This window comes from Halictus rubicundus, chromosome 3 (genome assembly GCF_050948215.1).
Source record: "Halictus rubicundus isolate RS-2024b chromosome 3, iyHalRubi1_principal, whole genome shotgun sequence".
Taxonomy (NCBI): Eukaryota; Metazoa; Arthropoda; class Insecta; order Hymenoptera; family Halictidae; genus Halictus; species Halictus rubicundus.
Window position 1 is genome coordinate 16850752 of NC_135151.1, and position 18577 is coordinate 16869328.

The 18577-nt window shown below is 42.9% G+C and overlaps 1 protein-coding gene across 11 annotated transcripts in view; it reads right to left on the reverse strand.

The window, feature by feature from the left end:
* The window catches only part of LOC143352873 (uncharacterized), a 383132-nt gene that overhangs the window by 282237 nt on the left and 82318 nt on the right, over nucleotides 1-18577 (reverse strand). The gene's annotated exons all lie outside the window — the stretch shown is intronic.

An 18577-nucleotide genomic window follows, 5' to 3' on the forward strand; every position in this document is an offset into this window, starting at 1 on the left:
TAGGAGTAGAAAAGGTATGCAGAAAATGTGTATAAATATGCCTCTATCGCGGCCGTTTTATGAAATAAAAATAACTGAAGAAGAAACCATTTTCATATTCTTCAAGGTCCCATTAAAAACAGCCCCCTCGACACTAGCTTTACATTACTAAAAATAATAAAAATTCCTCCTGGATCATTGCAATCTCAATAATAGTGATACTGACGGGCCCGGTAACCTAGCGTAAATTCCCTCGCTTCCCCCACACGATCGAAGCCATCGAGGTCGCCGAAGTAGTCCAATCCCCTAATTTCGCCATCAGAATATTCCGAGCGCCGGTGACTCCGCGAGCAGAATTGTCTACCATATCAGTTTCCGGGATCGAAACAATCTCGTTACGGTTCCTGTTAATACGTGATCAGCCGCGCGAGAGCTTTCTGGGCCACTCGGAATGCCCCAAATGTGCCAGAAACGGTGTGGCCGGAGTTCAAACCCAGCCTCGAGATCAAACCCAGCCTCGGGGGACTAACGACGATCTCTGTCGTGTCGTCGAAGCGACTCTAACGACGATCTTTTCTCGTCAAAGCGGTTCTCGTCGCGGCAAATCCGCGTAGAGTTTGCGAATCCAACGAGACTTCCGCCGCGGAGCCAACGCTTGTTGAAGCGGCCCGGTTGTGCGTCGCGATAAACCGGAAGTCGCGGAAGCGTGCTCGGCTCGCCGATGGTCCTACCGCTAATGAAGTGGCATCTAGACAAAAAATACCGGAAGAGAAGAAGGTGGAAAGGAGGGAGACGAAGATCGCGGTGCGGTTGGTCGCGTGTCGACTCCGTGTCTTGGCCGGCGAGCGGGTTTTCCTATGCAAAAGGAAATGGGCGAGGGTTGCCAGGGTGACGCCAACCGGCGCCCGACCAGGAAGGGTCGATACGACGACGTCGACGTCACCGATTCGTTTCTCGTACGCCCGACAAGACCGTCGACGGTCTCCACGAGGCGAGACTTTTGTTTACAGTTGGCACACGGTTGAATCTACGTCGGACCAGCAGCCAACAGCTCAATTCTCGCGAGCAGAGCATACAATCGGTATGTACAATCGATAAATCGGTTGGGTAGACTAAATTTCCAGAACTCCTTATTATCTCTGTAGGGAAACGAGGAACGAATAGAGTAAATCGACTTGCACCACAATTCTCAAAATAAAGGCTCGACGAAATAAAATTTTCTTTGTTCCATGTGCACTTTTTCCAGGCGTCGGCGTACATTGTATTCATTCTATAGCCTTGTGTACCGAGATATTCGTCGGGCTCAAGGTACGTGAGCGAGAGAAGAGTGGGGTTGACTCGTGTAAATTTAATCGCGCGGGCTTTAATTAAGTTTAACTGTACAGCACACTGTACCCGCGTCGCGGAAACGGGACGCTTCGCGAATTTATCTTGGTCAGGCTCCCGGCACGACAGTTTTTCGCCAGCGAGTCCGACGATCGCTATAGCACGGAGACGACGCTTATTTCCGCGAGCCCTTGAGCTTGACAAACAGGCTCCCCAAGCGGCCTAGGCTCGCTTCTATATAGGAGCTTGAACAGTGAATCGGGCTTCGAGCACCGATGCCTGCCAATGGACCGTTCCTTTTGAATCGCACGACCCCGAGGAACGATTCAGGCATTTTAATTGAAAGATGGAATCATGAATCGTGTTGTTGAACCGGTTGAAAGGGAATTGTTTCGAATTTTAGTTCGGGACGAATTTCAACGTCTGTTTACAACGTTTTCGCGCGTTTGTTATTGTGTCGACGAAACTGTTGTTTATAACATAACCGGGTTATTTGCCAACTTTGTTTCCGATCTTTGAGATTTCATTGTTTTAATATTTGCTTGTTTACGAGATTGTGTTGATCCTTGCGATTAATAATAGCTGCTCGTAGAGAACTTTATTTACCCTTCTTTGTAGGATCGAATTTTGTTACAATTACGAATTTTTGCACAATCAACCAGTTAACTGCGTTCGACGTGTATACACGTCAATTGAAAACTCTATTGCGGTGCGGTTGACGTTAATGAATTGATGATTTCTTAAATAAAAATGCAATTCTTTCTCATTTTGTTTTACTTTTCTCGTAAAATTTATAACAGCGACATTAGGCCTGCGTTCGTATACTCGTCATTGCTTGATTTCAATTCCGCGCACGTGAGGGATTTTTAAAATTAAACTCCCCAGTTAACTGGTTGAATAAGCATTAAACTTCTGCTATGAAATTCTTGATTTTTAAACAGCCATGATTTTGCAACTATGTGGAATCTCTATTTTCCGAATGCTACGGTTGTTTCTCCTCAGGATGCTTCTCCATCGTATGGCAGGATAAACAATCAACGATGGTTTTTCTCCTTGCGCAATCTTTAACATTTAAACGACTCTACAGGCATCGACAAATTTTTCAACGGACCAGAACAAAATTGCTAATCGTTGCCATTTTATTGAGCGAAGTATGAAAAGTATAGATAAAATTCAATATTGAAATTAGTACTTTTATTAAGAAAAAAAAAAAAAAAACAAAATGTACACAATAACCATTCTTGTTCCATCATTTATGGTAAAGAATTATCATTTGTGGTGTGAGATTCATGGTAAAGACGAATCCACCTCTTCGCTCATCAAGCTATTAACATGACTGTCAGCACTGATCACACAACGGTGACGATTCTCATTAAATCAACGTCAGATAGGAGTAGCAGTTAATTAGCAGTTCGTAATGAAAAGTAATTTACCCGACGCGTTGCGTCGAAAATATACTGGTCCTCGTCATTGCATTAGTTTGCATCCCTGTCTGCATCAATGCATGTTACAATGCATACAACCCCCCCCCCCCCCCCCCCCAACAGAAACAAATTCTTTCATTGGGAAAAGGCGGAGTTTCTTATAGAGATCCTAATGGTTTTTACGACTATTTCAAAAAAAAAAAAACTAAATCTTAGCGGCGACAATATGTATGGGGAAAAGTTTTTCAGAGCGGAAAATATGAAATATTGAAATATGTCTTCAAGGTCATCCTGGAGACCAATTTCTACGTGATTGCCGAAACGTTCGCTTTGGAACGAGTTCCAACAATCGGCCAGCACTTTCTTCGAGAAGCACTCGGAAACTATAGTTGTGCGAAGGGAAGCATAAAGGAGCGCGACTTTTCCGACAATTCCGCGTTCGACTTCCCGAAGAACGCGTTCGTGCAAACTCTGGATCGCCGGGACAAAAGGCCGGCAAAGGTCCGGGTGAAACGAATTTGTTGCGCAAACGAGCCGCGAAGCAAGTAATTCGAACAATTGGAGATAAAACCGCGGCTAATCGCGGCGGAAGTTCCGATCCCAAGCGGCTTTACGAGCGTAATGCGTCCCACTAACCGGCGAAATATGCTCGGCAACGAGTCGACGGTATTGTTACGACTACGTGGAAGCATAAAGATAATAATATCCTATTCCATCGACCCCGCCGATCCGTATCTCCCGGTTCGGTTCGTCGTCTGTTCTCCCATTTAGAATATGCGAGGAGCAAGAAAAGGGGAAAAAGAAGAACAGTGCTCTATTGTTTGGCAGTAGGAGAGGAGGGGTGGAGGACAAAAAAAAACAGACTAATTTTAACATGCACGAAATACAAATAGAAGAAACCGGAGACTTTCACCTGGAAGCTATCGTACGATGTGGAACGTGGCCAGCTCGATCTGCCGGCCGATCAGATAAAAACTGGAAAAATGGAATCCCGGATTTAAGGTCAGATAAACGCGACTGCTCCGCGATACTACCGGTCGCATAAGCGGCGGGCCACATGGATTCTGGATGCACCTGTGACTCTCTCCGTGTGCTTACGCAGAAAAACAGGCTCGGGGGACATAAGGTCGAGAACAATGCTCGCTCGTGCTGAACGATCGAACGACCGTCCGAGACCCTGATGAACGTCCACTTGTTCCTCGCGAACGGTACACCGAGAAGGTCGAGACCCGATTCCGTGAAATCAGACCATAATCCCGCGACTTTTATGCCTAAGAGGTTCATCATCGCGGAGCATCCTCGGTCCCCGAATCGACAATTAGTTGGAGAAATGCCATTCGTTAGAGATCATGGCCTGGTTAACTCTCTCGTTGATCAGGGTAACCAGCCAATGTTGAAGCCATAGGACATCCTACGAGTTTTCTTATGAAACTTGAACAAAACCGACCGGGATAAAATACAAAATTGTAAAGCTGTTACAAAAATCTATCGTTGCATTGTTTGATTTATCAAATTTATTGAAAGAATAAATACAATTTCATTTAACACTAAACGTACTACCGAGCACAAGACATATAAAAATGAAACGTTTTAGAGAAGATTGAATTTACTTAAACTTTGTGCGATTTTCGTTGCAATATGTGCTTAAATAAAGAAGTCAATTCAGTAATTTCCTATGAAAACACTAAACCTGCCAAGCACAAATCTTATAAAAATGAAACGTCTTAGAGAAGATTGAATTTACTTAAACTTTGTGCGATTTTCGTTGCAATATGTGCTTAAATAAAGAAGTCAATTCAGTAATTTCCTATAAAACGTTTTTACAATTTCAATAATTGTGAAACAGAAAACCGGTCATTTCGACCGTGGTGGGTTTAGCGTTAATTTGTGTTCCTCGCAGTTGACTGGGTTAACATTTTTATTTTGCGAAAAGGTCTCCTCACAATTGTTCAAAGTTGGACAGTATTATATTTCTAATTTTCGGAATAATAATGGTGAATTTTGTAACGAAAATCGTGATGAAGAAGGTTAGGTAGACATGGAATCCTAACTTGAGCATGACGGAAGAAATAGCGAGCGTCCTGGAGGAACAGAAATCGATATTCGGATGTTCGCAGACAGCAGATAGCGCGCGATAGTGCTATAAAATCGCTCGATTCGAAACAGAGGTTGGCGCGAGTCAATCGAAGGAAATGAAATGTCGAGCCGGGGAAAATAAAGACGCTGTTGTTGCAGTTTCCCGGCTTGATGATTCACGAAGGCACGGGATGACTCACGCACAACTATTGCCGTTGCGATCGCAATTGAACAGTGAATTGACTCGCAGATGAGTAGATTGCACAAGCGTGCCGAGATCGGCGAAATGTATCGGTAATGGAGAAGTTTAGACGCGTCAGCTGGGCGACATTGACGCGGAGGGTGATTTTAGAAACTGGGTCGGAGTTAGGTGCTCCTGTGACGATGGAAAAATCGATGGCGCGGAAGCGGATTTATTTTTCAGAAATAACCGTTTCTCGTCCCTTTAGAAAAACCCTTGCAACAGTGTACACGTCTTCGTTTTGCGGAGAACACATTTGTCAATGTAATATATTTTTTTACCGAAGATGTTCGGGCTACGTGACGCGTGTAGGTGATTCGCTATGTTGACTTTGAACTAGTTCCCGACCCAAAAATGTAAAATTATGTCACGTACACGGGACGTAGTAGACGACGAGGATCAGCATGAATATGCAATGCATGGCAGTAGCCTTCCTAAAAACGAAAGACATACGAAAAGATGCCGAGGAAGCAAAATGCAATAGAAAATAAAATTGGAGGAATGTACCAAAGAGAAGATTAAACCAGCACTGTGAAAAACGAACTAAAATTTGCCAAACTTCCCGATGATCCCATTCATATTCCGGCGGCCCCTTGTCGCCGAACAAAGGACGATCGTTAAAAATTCCAGCAGGGGAAAAGCCATCGTTAAGTCTTTCGAGCCGACACTGTACCAGACATGGCTGCGCATCGTCTTTCTAATGAACGGCGAAAGGATCATCCCGACTAACGTTTCGAAAAATCATCCACCAGAGAGAATAAGAAGTACACGAAAGCATCAAACGAAAGGAATTTTCTACGCAGGACATATCAAATTTTTTTTCAAGGATTCCATCGGTGTCCCACCTGCACAAAAGACGTACGATCGAAATTGGTCGGCGGAAGTTCAACGGGCTTCAATGAACCATTCAGAGCGAGCCTGCGCCATTTTTTACCGCATATGGCCTTTCCGCCGAAGAGCGAAAGGATTTAATCAAGCATCGTCTCGGAAAATAGTTTACCAAAGCGAATAAGAATACTTTCCATCTGTGTGGCGTAGACGAGTTAAAAATGTATCCCAATTAAGTAGTTACAAGTAGTAAGTAAGTAGTTATGTAGTTAAGTATTACATTTTGTTGTAAAGGCTACAGCCGGGTTTGGGGGTCAAATCTGCCCTGGAAGGTATTTTATTCTAATTTGCGCCATTCGATAGCCTACCAAAAAACATACGTTTAAGCCAAGTTTTAGCCCGATAGCTCATCTGTAACGGTAATTATAGAGGAATATCGAAAATCCAATTTTTGGCCAATTTTCTCCATTTAACGATAATTTAAAATTCTGAAAAGAATCTGACACATTTCGGACACCAAAGCACATACTTCGATTCGTTTTCAGATTTTTCCGTTGCAAACTCCGGTTGTAAAAATCGAAAAACACGAACAAAATCGAAAAAATACAGATTTCATATGGAAATCGAAGAGACACTGGAACAGAATTAATTTAGCAATGAGATATTGTCCTAAGTATTCTACTAAATTTTTTTCAAATTTCTGCGATTGGTGCGTCATAGTAGGAAAAAATAAAAACCACCTTTTTCGGCGTTTTTTCCGTGAGAAACTAAGTTATAATTATCGTAAAAATATATTATGTGATATTAAACATCCCTAAGTTCAGACCGCGGAAGGTCTCGTTAATTGATCCGTGTCGATCGGCAGCAGCGGTTCCGCAGTCCAGATTTCCGAGCGATTTTGCACGGGACAGGAGCCGAGCACCGGTGCCCATTTTTTCGGACGTGAGATGCAACCGGATCGGAGCGGAATACGATTTCTGTAGCAGCGCGTGCCAAGTGCACACCCCCACCACCCTGAACATCTCCTGTGGCCCCTCCTGTGCAGTTGCCCATGCTGCACCGCGCCCCAGTTACGGTGCTCGATGAAAGTGTAACTAATTAGACGCTTTCGAAAGTTTGCCGCTATGTAACAATGTTTCATCGGTCCGAGAGACACGGACACTCGCAGTCCGTCTCTGTCCGATGGTTAAACAATGAGCGAGAGGAGCGAACGCGCGGAGCGGACCGTGAAATCTGGATCTCCTGGTGCGTTCCATCGATCGCGGGAGGATCGGGAGGACCTGCTACGTGGTTCCAACAAATATCAGATTAATTCCCGAATTTTCGCATCGGAAATGCGAAACTTCACAGATTTGATCAAGCTAATTTCCCCTTGCAAATAGTAAATACAGTGATTCCTCTATATATGTCGCCAAGGCCTGGATGATAAACGTCGCGGAGTTATCCCCACTACCGCTGGGTGTACCCAGTGAGGGGCTTCGAAGATCGAGAAGCCTCGGACGCCGAGGAGTGTAAACATAACACGGGTATGTCTCCTGCACGATACATGTCGCTGGCAAGCCCCGCGTTGTTGACATAGATCGAGAGTTCACTGTATCAGAAAAAAGTGTTTTGCTATTTTATCGAACAAAACCGATGAGTTACTATAGCTAAGTGTTGTGCAATCCGGGGCAACTGTAATGCTAGTACTAGCCACAAACTAAGCCTATGCACTGTGCGTGCATAGTGGACAGAATGGTATTAGTAAATTTATTCACGGTTAACATGTTTGCCACGTGCGTTACATATTTATGATGACTACGATATCATATTTTACACGACGAAAACCTAATTAAGCTTCTGCACATCGTTGCCTACACTCGTTGCGTGTAACGTAATATTCAGAACTGAATATTCTTCGTTGCTAAATTGTAGTTTATTTATTCCTTCCAGAAGATACATACGTTGCGTGTAACGAAATATTCCGAGCATGAAGACCATCAGCTCCGCGGTTCTTTGTGTTACAGTACGCGCAAGGTGTTTCTGATTCGACGATAGAACCAGATTCTGCACGGAAAAATCCGTCGAAAATATGGACTCGAATTTCCTTCAAAGAGACTCGCTTTTCGAGAAAATTGATTTTGAAATTTCGCCAAGTGTAGTAATTCATTCCGGAAGTAGAACAGGCAGATCGCGAGCAGACGCGGCAGTAGATTCTAGATTCCTATTCATTAGCATGCGCACTAATTCCGAAACTCGATTTTCCCGAATGCAGCCCCGCACAATGAAATTTTATTCCACGTTTTATGCGGCGGCGAATTATGGGTATTTCATGTGCCAGTAAGCGCACAGTGAATCTACAAAAAATTGTTGAAGAAGACTGTGCATTTACGTCATAGATGGTACATAAATTAAATAAATTCTTTTATCGCTTTATACGGGATATCGCTATATTTTTTAAACTGCCATATAACGTCATGTTTCATGTTTATAACGTCACAATCACGACCGGAGGGTTTTGCATCGTGATTTTGAGCGCCGGCAGAAATTTGTTCAGGACGGTGTAGATTTGCAAGTTTATCACGAGAGTAGTCGACAGTTAACTAGGTTTCTACGCACGGTAGTGAGCAAGGTTAGCTCTACCTTTTCACGGTTCACGTGAACCTGTGTTCAGGCCCGCGAGCCGTAACAATAGATATCAGAGGAGGTCGTGTAAATCCGCTCGAACAACGAAAACGGATTTACAGAGGGTCGTCGGGCCAGCTCAGGCCAATGAAAATTTAATTGGGACGCGATCGCGGAATGTGTATCGGAACGCAGGGACACGAGCGTGCCTCGTGTTGCCGAGACATGTTTAAATTTTAACGATGGTGTTCAGGTTTCATAGACCCGTGTGTCGTTACGTTTGTCTGGTTCGGAATGCCCGAACAAAATCCGCTCGCTATCGATCCTGTTCGGACACAGTGACATAACGTTGTATTTTTTCCTTCGAATTGATTCGCGTAAGAGTCACTTTGGACCGAGATAAAAATCCTGCGACCCAGAAAGTAAAATCGATAATATGTGATATTCTTCCCGATGAATTCTATTGTTGCGCCGCGGATTGTGTGTATTTTATCGGGGTACAGAGGGTTTTAATCTTCCTTTGACCTCGTTTGGAATTGTTTAAGACATCAATGGAACACTGCAAAACCGTTTCGTTCATTTCCTATTGGGTCGAGTAAACACACTTTCTCCTGTACGTTTATTTGTGCTTTTTAACCCTTTTTCTGCCGGCCAGCCGATGTTTCCCGGGTCCGCGGATGTTTTGAGAAAGCTGCCTATTTGATTCCACCATGAAAACGTAAACATTAAATTGACCCCGGCAAATTTTGCATGTCCCACTTATTTGGGGCCGGCAGCAATAGGATCGAATAACTCGGAGGGTATCAGCAAAAATTGGAATATTTAAAGCGCCTTTTTCATATTTAATATATAATATTTTCAATATTCAAAGCGCCTTTGACCCGTTGTTTCAGAAAATTTACATTGGGACAAGAAAATTCAAAGGGACACGAATTATTTTATTTTCCGTCGATGTGAATTTTCAGCGCCCGACGATGCGAAATGGTACGTTTTAATCTGAAACCTTGGAGTTAAATTGCAAGGCAAGAGGATCATGGTTGGATCATTCTTTAACACGTTAAGCGCCGCGCCCGCTTTGTTTGCCTTTCTGTTTACGCCGTTCGATACAGCGGAGCGGTAAGCAAGACGCAAGGTCGCCATTTTCCAATTTAGGCGCACTAAAGTATCGTCGGTCACCGGTGACCGACGCGGCCTGCACGGGAAGGTTACTGTCGGTCACCAGTGTCCAGTTGCGACCTCTTTGAAAAATATGTACCTAAATTGTCTCGACGAGTATACTCGTCGTAACACAAAATATTGCCATTTCTTCATGACGAGTATACTCGTCAAAAAGAGTTAATTAGTTAAGCATGCTTCCATACGAGTAACACAATGGAGCACTATTGCAGAATACTATTGTGCAGATTAGAACTGTATAAATGTTATTGCTGAGGCACATCTCTACGGTTGAAAATTTGCGAAATTAGCAAAACAGTTATTTAGTTGGGTGAAATCAGTTCTCTCGAAGACTACACGCGAGAATTGAAAATGAGGTCCAGATCCATATTCAGAGACGTGTTCTCGAGATTTACTCGTAGATACAGATTCACATAACTGTGGAGCAGCGTGATTGATATTATTATAGGTGAAGACAGCAATATAAAAGTGCTGCGATTGAAAGCGTCAACGAGTGAATTAGTATAACCGATTCAGCGAGCGTCGGGGTAGAAAGCGAGAGCTATAGCTTGCGCAATGCGAGCACCATAAGTGAAGTGTGCGATCAAAATTGACGTTGAATATTGATAAGACGAATCCGACGGTTTATACCCCCAGGTAAACGGTTGTAAAGACTAAACTTGCGTTCAAACATTTCTCCTGAATACGGGGAAAAACCATATTCGTTGCAAATATACATTTCTGTACAAATATTACATGATTTTTAATCTCTTAAAATAACGAGCCAGGGTCGTGACGAATACTTGAAATTATTTTTCTTGCACACTGTTTCTTTTTCAACTCAAGAATATTAAGTTGTACGGTGCTGTTCATATATTTAATAACTTATCATTAGATGGTAGAAGTTTACGTGTTTATAACTCACAAAAATATTCATCAATTTATTATCGACAAGCTTATCTATCGAACTAAGCGACCAATGAGAGAGTAACATGGTACAGTGATATTTCTATATATGTCGCCAAGGTCTGGACGATAAACGTCGCGGAACTATCCCCACTACCGCGAGGTATATCCAGCGAGGGGCCACGAAGCTCGAAAGACCTCGGACGCCGAGGAGTGTAAACATAACACGGGTATGTCTCCTGCACGATTCATGTCGCTGGCAAGACCCGTGTTGTTGACAAATATCGAGAATTCACTTTTTACAAGGAATAGATCTGCGAAAACCGATTTCAAATACCACGTTTTGTTATCTATACCCTCTTTAATGACCTTATCGTAACAAGTAAAACCCCAAATAATCGGAGAACCTGAAGCGAAAATCTGAGACAATAATTTTGTCGAGCACGAGTAATCGAGTCACTGTGCACAGTGGCATCGGTGATCATCGAATCGGCTTTGCAACGGCAAAAGGAAGGCGCTTCGTCGAGGAATTTCTGTGAGAGGCGTACCGCGTGGGCGTTCTGCAGCGACGAGTAAAACTGACCGTGATTTAGTCGGTCGATTTGGCTCGTCCAATGGGAGATTCGGCGTAGCACGCGGCGCGTATGGCAACCGTGACCCATCTCGGTGCGCATGTGCAATTAGCAGATCGAACCGCGGGGACGCGTAAGAATACCACGTACGTATCATCGGTCGCGCGGAGCAGCATCGACTTCTGGGGTTTCGTCCCTTCATCGATCGAGCGTTTATTGTGAATGCAAATGGAATGGAAACGTGACGGGCACGAGATCGTGTCCACAAAAGAGTGGATCACGCGTGGTCGAACGAGCTGGTGTTCGCCTCTATACCGATCGGCTCCCCCTACGTTCGATTCTATCGCGATCGCAACGGAAGAAGAGTGACCCGATTTCGCGTCACGAGACCCGTCACACGTGGCGGAGGGTTCATTACGACGGTTTACTTAGAAACTGTCGTAGCTGTCGTCCCTGTCGCCCTGTCGGGGGCTGCTGCCCATCAAAACGTGAATTGCTGACCGGAACAGCTGGCGGATCCTTGGACGACGAAACTCGCGATCGAGGAAACGCGGGTAACGACGAGAAAAGACGGCGAAAACAGAACACTCGGAATCTTCACGGTTCAATGTCGGTGCGCATCTCTATGGCTGGCACAATAGCTTGTTGCATAATGCACTGTCGAGAGGCATTTATTCGTCTCGCGAATGTTAGTACTCGCATTGCTGCGCCTAATGGGAGCGAGGACAAATTGATCGAAAATCTTACGGAACTCTTGACGATGCAAGTATTTTCATAATTAGAGACCAGTAAGATTTTCATTATCTATCACAGCAGGCCTTCTATTGTTCCGAAATTCTGTTGTTCCATCAGTGTCCAACACACGACCACCAAGATTTTCTTAACTTAACTTGAGGTATTTAATCAGAGTAAATATTTTAATTTTTAACACGTTCACTGTCAAAAAACGACACCAAAGATTCCACTGGTTGGATGTAGCTTAGTTAAGGAAATTATTGTTCTGAAAACAGTCGGCGAACGTTGGTTGACCTACATTGCCCAATGTGTAGAGGCACTCTCAGCAGACATCTAGCAACAAATAGCATGACAACAATAACTGTTATTCCGGCTCCTCGTTTCAAAACTGAAATCGATAGGGATGAAATGGGTATTTCGAGGGGAACGGACCATGTATGATTTAGTATGTTAAACATGTAGGACACACACAGACGAGGTGGCACCAGCGAAAATTGGTACTACATATTACGGTCCGGTTATAAATTGCGCGATCACGCTCGTAAACATTTTCGGGCGTCTTTAATTGTTTAACGTAAATCGGGTGATACAATGGAATCGGAATGCGAGCTATACGCAGACAAAATGGGTTCATTCTCGGCGACATACATGTTTACCAAAAGTTATGTGAACTGTAAACTGTAATAGAGCTCGGAATTGCTTGCCAATTTTCAGTTGAATTAACATCGCAAAAGTCCTGCCTCAAAAGCTAATGTTTTTCGAAACAACCGCTGGAATGCGATTGAAATAGAATTTGTTTAATAAATTTGAATACTGTTCAATAAATTTGCCCATGGACTCGAGACCTTGAGAAATTTATAATATTAATTCCTTGCCGTGTAACAACGAGTCAGGCGAAAACTTCAAAGAGAATCTGCTAAATATGAATATTATACCTTTCTTTTAGACCAACATAAAATTCTACTATTTTGTAAATAATATTTACGCATTAAAGTAAATGTAGCAACACTCTTTTACACTTGACAGCAAGAATTTTTAGGTACAGTAAAGTCTTGATCCAAGGCCAATCCTCGTGCTGTGACATAGATCGTGTAGGGCTACTATTTTCTTGTCACCGCGTCGACCGAAGGCGCACTACGTCAATTAAACCACTAAATACGGTTAAAATTATATCGTGTTTGGTGTCATTTTAATCGGAAAAATGTTACGAATGAGTTGGTGAAAGTCCCATAAAAAAGATATTGAAAAATAATAAAGTTTTACACTACTGTTTACACTACTCGGCGACAGCTCGAGCTTTTCGGGGTATGCCCCCCAGTGGAGGGGATAAGCGAACCGACTAAGATCGTGTAGCTCCGTTCGGCTTAGATCGAGGCTTTACTGTACTTCAACACAACGCAAGCGTTTGTAAAAAGAACATGTTAAGGGTTGCATAATCGGATCGCTAAGTAAGAACGATGAAAATTCATGGAACTATCTGAAGGACGTGATCGCAGCTGAGAAAGAATCGAGAAGGATCTTCGATCTTTCGGATCACGATCGTCTGTCAGCGAGCATCAGGTTCCATAGCAATAGGCGCAGCAGATATGAATAATGTCTCAATAAGCTGTTCCCCCGTGCCGAGTCGTAGAAACCCTCGATTTCCCTGTGATCGGTATCATTGAAACGGGGGAATCGTTATGTGGGTCAATTTGTTCCATCTAAAGCGTCCCGGCATCGATCGATTACGATCTCGAGCGTGATTTACGGGCGAGAATCCGCGAGGCGTGCAACCCCATAAGGAGAAACTTCGCGCGGCTAGATCGGCGGCTCGATCTTTTGTCACACTTCCTCGTGATCTTCCATACCGGTTGATATTTACAACGAAACTATGGAACGTCGCAATATTGCTGTTACCGCCGGTCTTTCGTCCCGTTTAAACAGTAGTTTGCGGTCGTTGTTGACAGCGTTCGTGCACCCCGAAATAGTTCATAACGAGCCGACAATATAACCTTTGTGTCCAGCGGACAACTCGAGAACAATGACCAAACTCTGCATTACGTTACATGTAAGAAAAGGGAAACTTGCAAAATCTAGTATTTTGAAACTGTGTTAGGAAAAATTGACAGAAAAATAAACGGAAAAGTGTTTGATTTTTAAAAAATTTAGACTAATAGAAATTATCACGATCTATGCACACTAGTAGATTGTAGAATTGTAGAGGATAGAATAGAATTTAATACTGCTTTGTTCGAAGTTGCAATAAACATAGGAAACAGAGAAGAAAATTGTACTTAATTGCAATTTCTTTTAATTTGACGATAAAAGTGAGCATTTGCAAACTTTCGCTGTCTGCGTATTAATTTGACATATTCCACGGTGAAAAACTGCTTAATTGCTGAAGACAAACACGGTTTCCAAGAGAAAAAGAAACAATGCCGTGGACGATCATTCTGCAAGTGCTAGTTGATTGGTTTCTGCTCGCTAATTTTGTATTTTCTAGGTTACGTGGTTAATGATCTTCGCATTTAGCTATATCTGAAGATCTTCGTTAGCTTGAATTACACAATTTGCATGTCAATTACCGTGAAAACTGCATTAAATTAACTTTACGATATCAAATTATGCCTACATAGATGATACCGATAAGGAGATTAATATCGAGTAAGTAGTACATGATTGTTCACGATGTATTTATTGTTCCTTATGCAAAGCAATGCGCTTCACGTCATGCAGGCGCTCTTCTAATTTTTTTTTTTGTGTGTGTAACAGTCGGAGAATACAAATTGTTGTTCAAGTTAATGACCGCTTAACGCGCAAATGAAAGTTTTAAATTATGGGGAACGGTTCGATCGGATTAAACGAAACTAAAATTGATAAATATGTTAAAAAGCTATTCGGAAGCTCCTTCATTTCAGTGATCTCGCTATACATGTCGCCAAGGCCTATATGATAAACGTCGCGGAATTATCCACACTACCGCGCGGTATGCCCCGTGAGGGAATATGTCTCCTCGACGATACATGACGCTGACAAGACCCGTGTTGTTGACATATATCGAGAATTCACTGTACCTCTTTGTTTTATTTGATTTGTAAATACATGAACTATTTGAAAAAATAGTCTGAATCAATGATACATTTACACGTTGTGCACGGACGGTTACGTCACAGGATTCGTCGCACGAAACGGGACATTACTCAAAGAAGATTGAAAAGCATCTTGAAGCAATTTTAATAGAAACACACTCAAATAACGCTCCATGTCAGGGACTACAGCCTCCCGCGATGGTAAACGCGGTCTCCATCATTTTTAACGAGCAGAAAACGCTTCCAGACGGATTAACGACCGTCAAAATACGGGAAGAACTCGGATGAAAGAAGACAAAATCCGTTTCGGATTCGTTTGACCGGAAACACAAACGGTGACGCGACGAAAAATAATCGAACTCGAGTCGGGGGTGGCGGATTAGATAAATAATTCGGTTTCTACCGAATTCGAGAAGAGCCGATCCTGTAGATAGAATGCGGGGTTAGGTAAATTCGCATGAGCGGTCAAACCGATGAGAAATTCCATACAGGGTGTCCCAAAAATGTGCTTCCTTGAAAGGGACGACTCCCAAGGTCATTGGAAGCAACTTTTTCCATTGCGAAAATCTTCTCCACAGCTTTGTTAAGGAATTATTATTATTATTCCGGCTCGGCCAATGCCAACGCCACGTATATGTCTATAGCCGCGTTTATGGGTCACCCTGTATGAAATTGATCAACCTACTGAAAAGGCAACGATTTACAGTTTTCTTCTGTTCGATGTAGTGTCAATTGGCCTGTGCAAGCACGTCAAATAAATTGCTGAGTATATGAAATAGAATAATTAAAAATTAATCTTTCGACAGCACTTTAATGTTCAGTAATGAGTAAAATCGCGAGGCACGAAGAAAATCAAAGAAAGCGGCCATAAAGTTTAGTCGAGGTTCAAGGAGAATCACAGCGTGTATCGCACAATAATTAGTTCAGAGGTATGTTTGAGCGTAATAGAAACGGGTCCGGTAACATAGTAATTAACAGGCATAATTAAAGCTAATTGACCATCGCCAATCGTATCATCTGTTTTTGCATACCAACCGGTAACAATTAACCGTAAGAGAGCCGGTGTTCCGGATTTGCAAGCGTCGAGCGCAGTACACCGACGCGTTTGTTATTAATGACAGAAGCAATAGAACGGGGGAACTGTATTTTTATTCTTAATGACGGCGCGCCGCCACCGCCGCCGCCGACAAGAGAAAGTCCGCTTTTTCCAGCACGCAGAAAATCCGTGAGATGTCGAAATATGTTTCGCGTTTTCTAAAACGCCGCCGCCTGTCGTGAACAGCGCGAAAGAATCGGAAGAAAGCGTTCCGCACGCATCTCCGAACTATTCGGAACGTGTCCACGTGTAACATACTTTTTTATTCTCGCTTCAATCGACAGCATCGGGCACAGCGATTGTATCCCTTAAGGGCCCGGGATTGTCACGTGACCTTTTAATTAATAATTTCCATTCACAGCCTTCAGACACAGACTTAAGATCCGTCTTGGTATTGATCCGTCTTGGTATTGATGTGACTAAACTTGTCACATTTTTAAACTTGTCACAAAATATAGCTCAATTTGTAGCTGGAGATATTTTCCAGCGCAATAAAAATGGCTGAATATCTGAATAATTCGAATTTTGTTGTTTCTACAACGTGAAATAGTCACTTTTAGTACTCCGTAAACGTACTGTTAAATAGAACCGACCTTCCTCTTTCGAACGAGCCCTTTCCCAGTGAAAAATATTCTCATATCAGGATGAAAATTTGAGGCACTTAAAACCATTTTTCGCCTAGTTTTGTCGATAACGTGGTCACCCTACCTTATCGCAAACCCACGAAGACGGAAATTCTCTTCTTAAATACGAAATTAGAGGATAATAATTCGCAACCGTTGAAACTCCATGTAACCTAATCGCAAATCTCTGCCGTTGGATGTTTTACTTTTTAACCATAAGTCAACTTCAATGCTACCGTTACGCGAACGGTAAAACACACTTTCTTATGATTTGAGAAAATATTTTACGTTCGACTCTACACCACACTTCGCCAATCTGGGAATCTAATCTAGACTCTATTTGTTCGAGAAACCTGAGAGAACTTTCCAATTTCCACGCTACTAGAAATATTTATTGCTTCATTTGAAAACTTTATGCTCCGACTTAGATTTAGAGCAATTCACTTTGCTCCACTATTTTGAAATACTGTATCCTCAGATTGTACCAATTACCAAAACATAGGCAGAAAATTATTAAAATTAGGGCTTGGAAGGGAACAGTAAATGATCGTTTCAGAGAAAATTTGCAAAATTATAGCTGGGAATATTTCTGACAATCGTGTAGGTAAATATGCATTTTGGGACTTCAAACTCACACTCTCTAATTCTCAACGTCCATGGCTCTAACTTTGGCTTGATCTCTGATTATCCCTTGATCCACTGAACCTGCTAAATTCTCTAACTCGCTTGGACAACTAGTATAAGCAGATGAGCAGTTGCGACACATTACGTTAAATGGGTCGCAGAAATTCCATTAAAATAATTATGCCGCACAGATTTTCTGCATCAATTATCTGGCTAAAACAAAAGGTGACGGAAAGATGAGATTAAAAATTTCGAAGTTCATTACGTTCGATTAAATGATTGAACGCTTATTTTAATTTGGAGACGAGCTACGGGAGCTCCGATCTTCTGCGTCATTATGCTTTCTTATTTCCGCAAAGGCAAATGGTGTTAAAAACGAAAAACTGGTGGTAAAGTTTATTACTCTCATCGATGGCAAATGGACTGACAAATCCATTGAGATTGATAAGAGCTAAATCTTCATTATAATTTTTAGCCAGCCTAATACAGTGAATCCTCGATATATGTCAACAACACGGGCCTTGCCCGAGACATACCCGAGCCGTGTTATGTTTACACTCCTCGGCGTCCGAGGTCACTCAAGCTTCGGGAACCCTCACGTGGTATACCCCGCGGTAGTGGGGATAATTTCGCGACGTTTATCATTCAGGCCTCGGCGACATATATAGAGAAATCACTGTATTCAAGAAATCAAGCGACTCCAAATGCGTCGCATCAATAACAGGACCAGCTACTACGAGCGTTCCGGCAGACAATGACTAACAATTGCAGGGACGAGCGAATTCACGTAATGCAACGTCACATCTAAATTAGCCACAACCGCGTGAAGTGGACGATGCAGATTTTCCACGTACGTTCAAACATCGATGAAGCAAGACTAAGACAAAGAGTCTAGGAAACCGCTGACGACCGATTCGCTGCGAAGCCAAATCTATTTTGATTCGTTAATCACAGCAGCGATCGTTGCCAAACGCAGCTAAAAGGCCAAACGAGAGATAAAGTATCGGCGGCGCAATCAAATAAAAGAGAATGGTCTAGCGATCGTAATGCGTTTCATAATGACTTTCGCGCGCGGATGATGCGTCCGAGGCCGACGCACACGCTCGTGCGTTCCACTAATTTATTTTCATCATGACGAATATTTATTGCGTTACGCTTATTAGGTCGAAACGCATAAATGTCAAGCGTCTCCGACCGCTATTTTCTCCGTCCCGATCCTCGCGGTCTCTAAATATCAGTCCCGGTGAAAGCGTGATCGTAAATGCCAGTCCCTTTTACTTTTTTCCGCGGCGGCAATAACGTCTCACGACGGAACGTCTT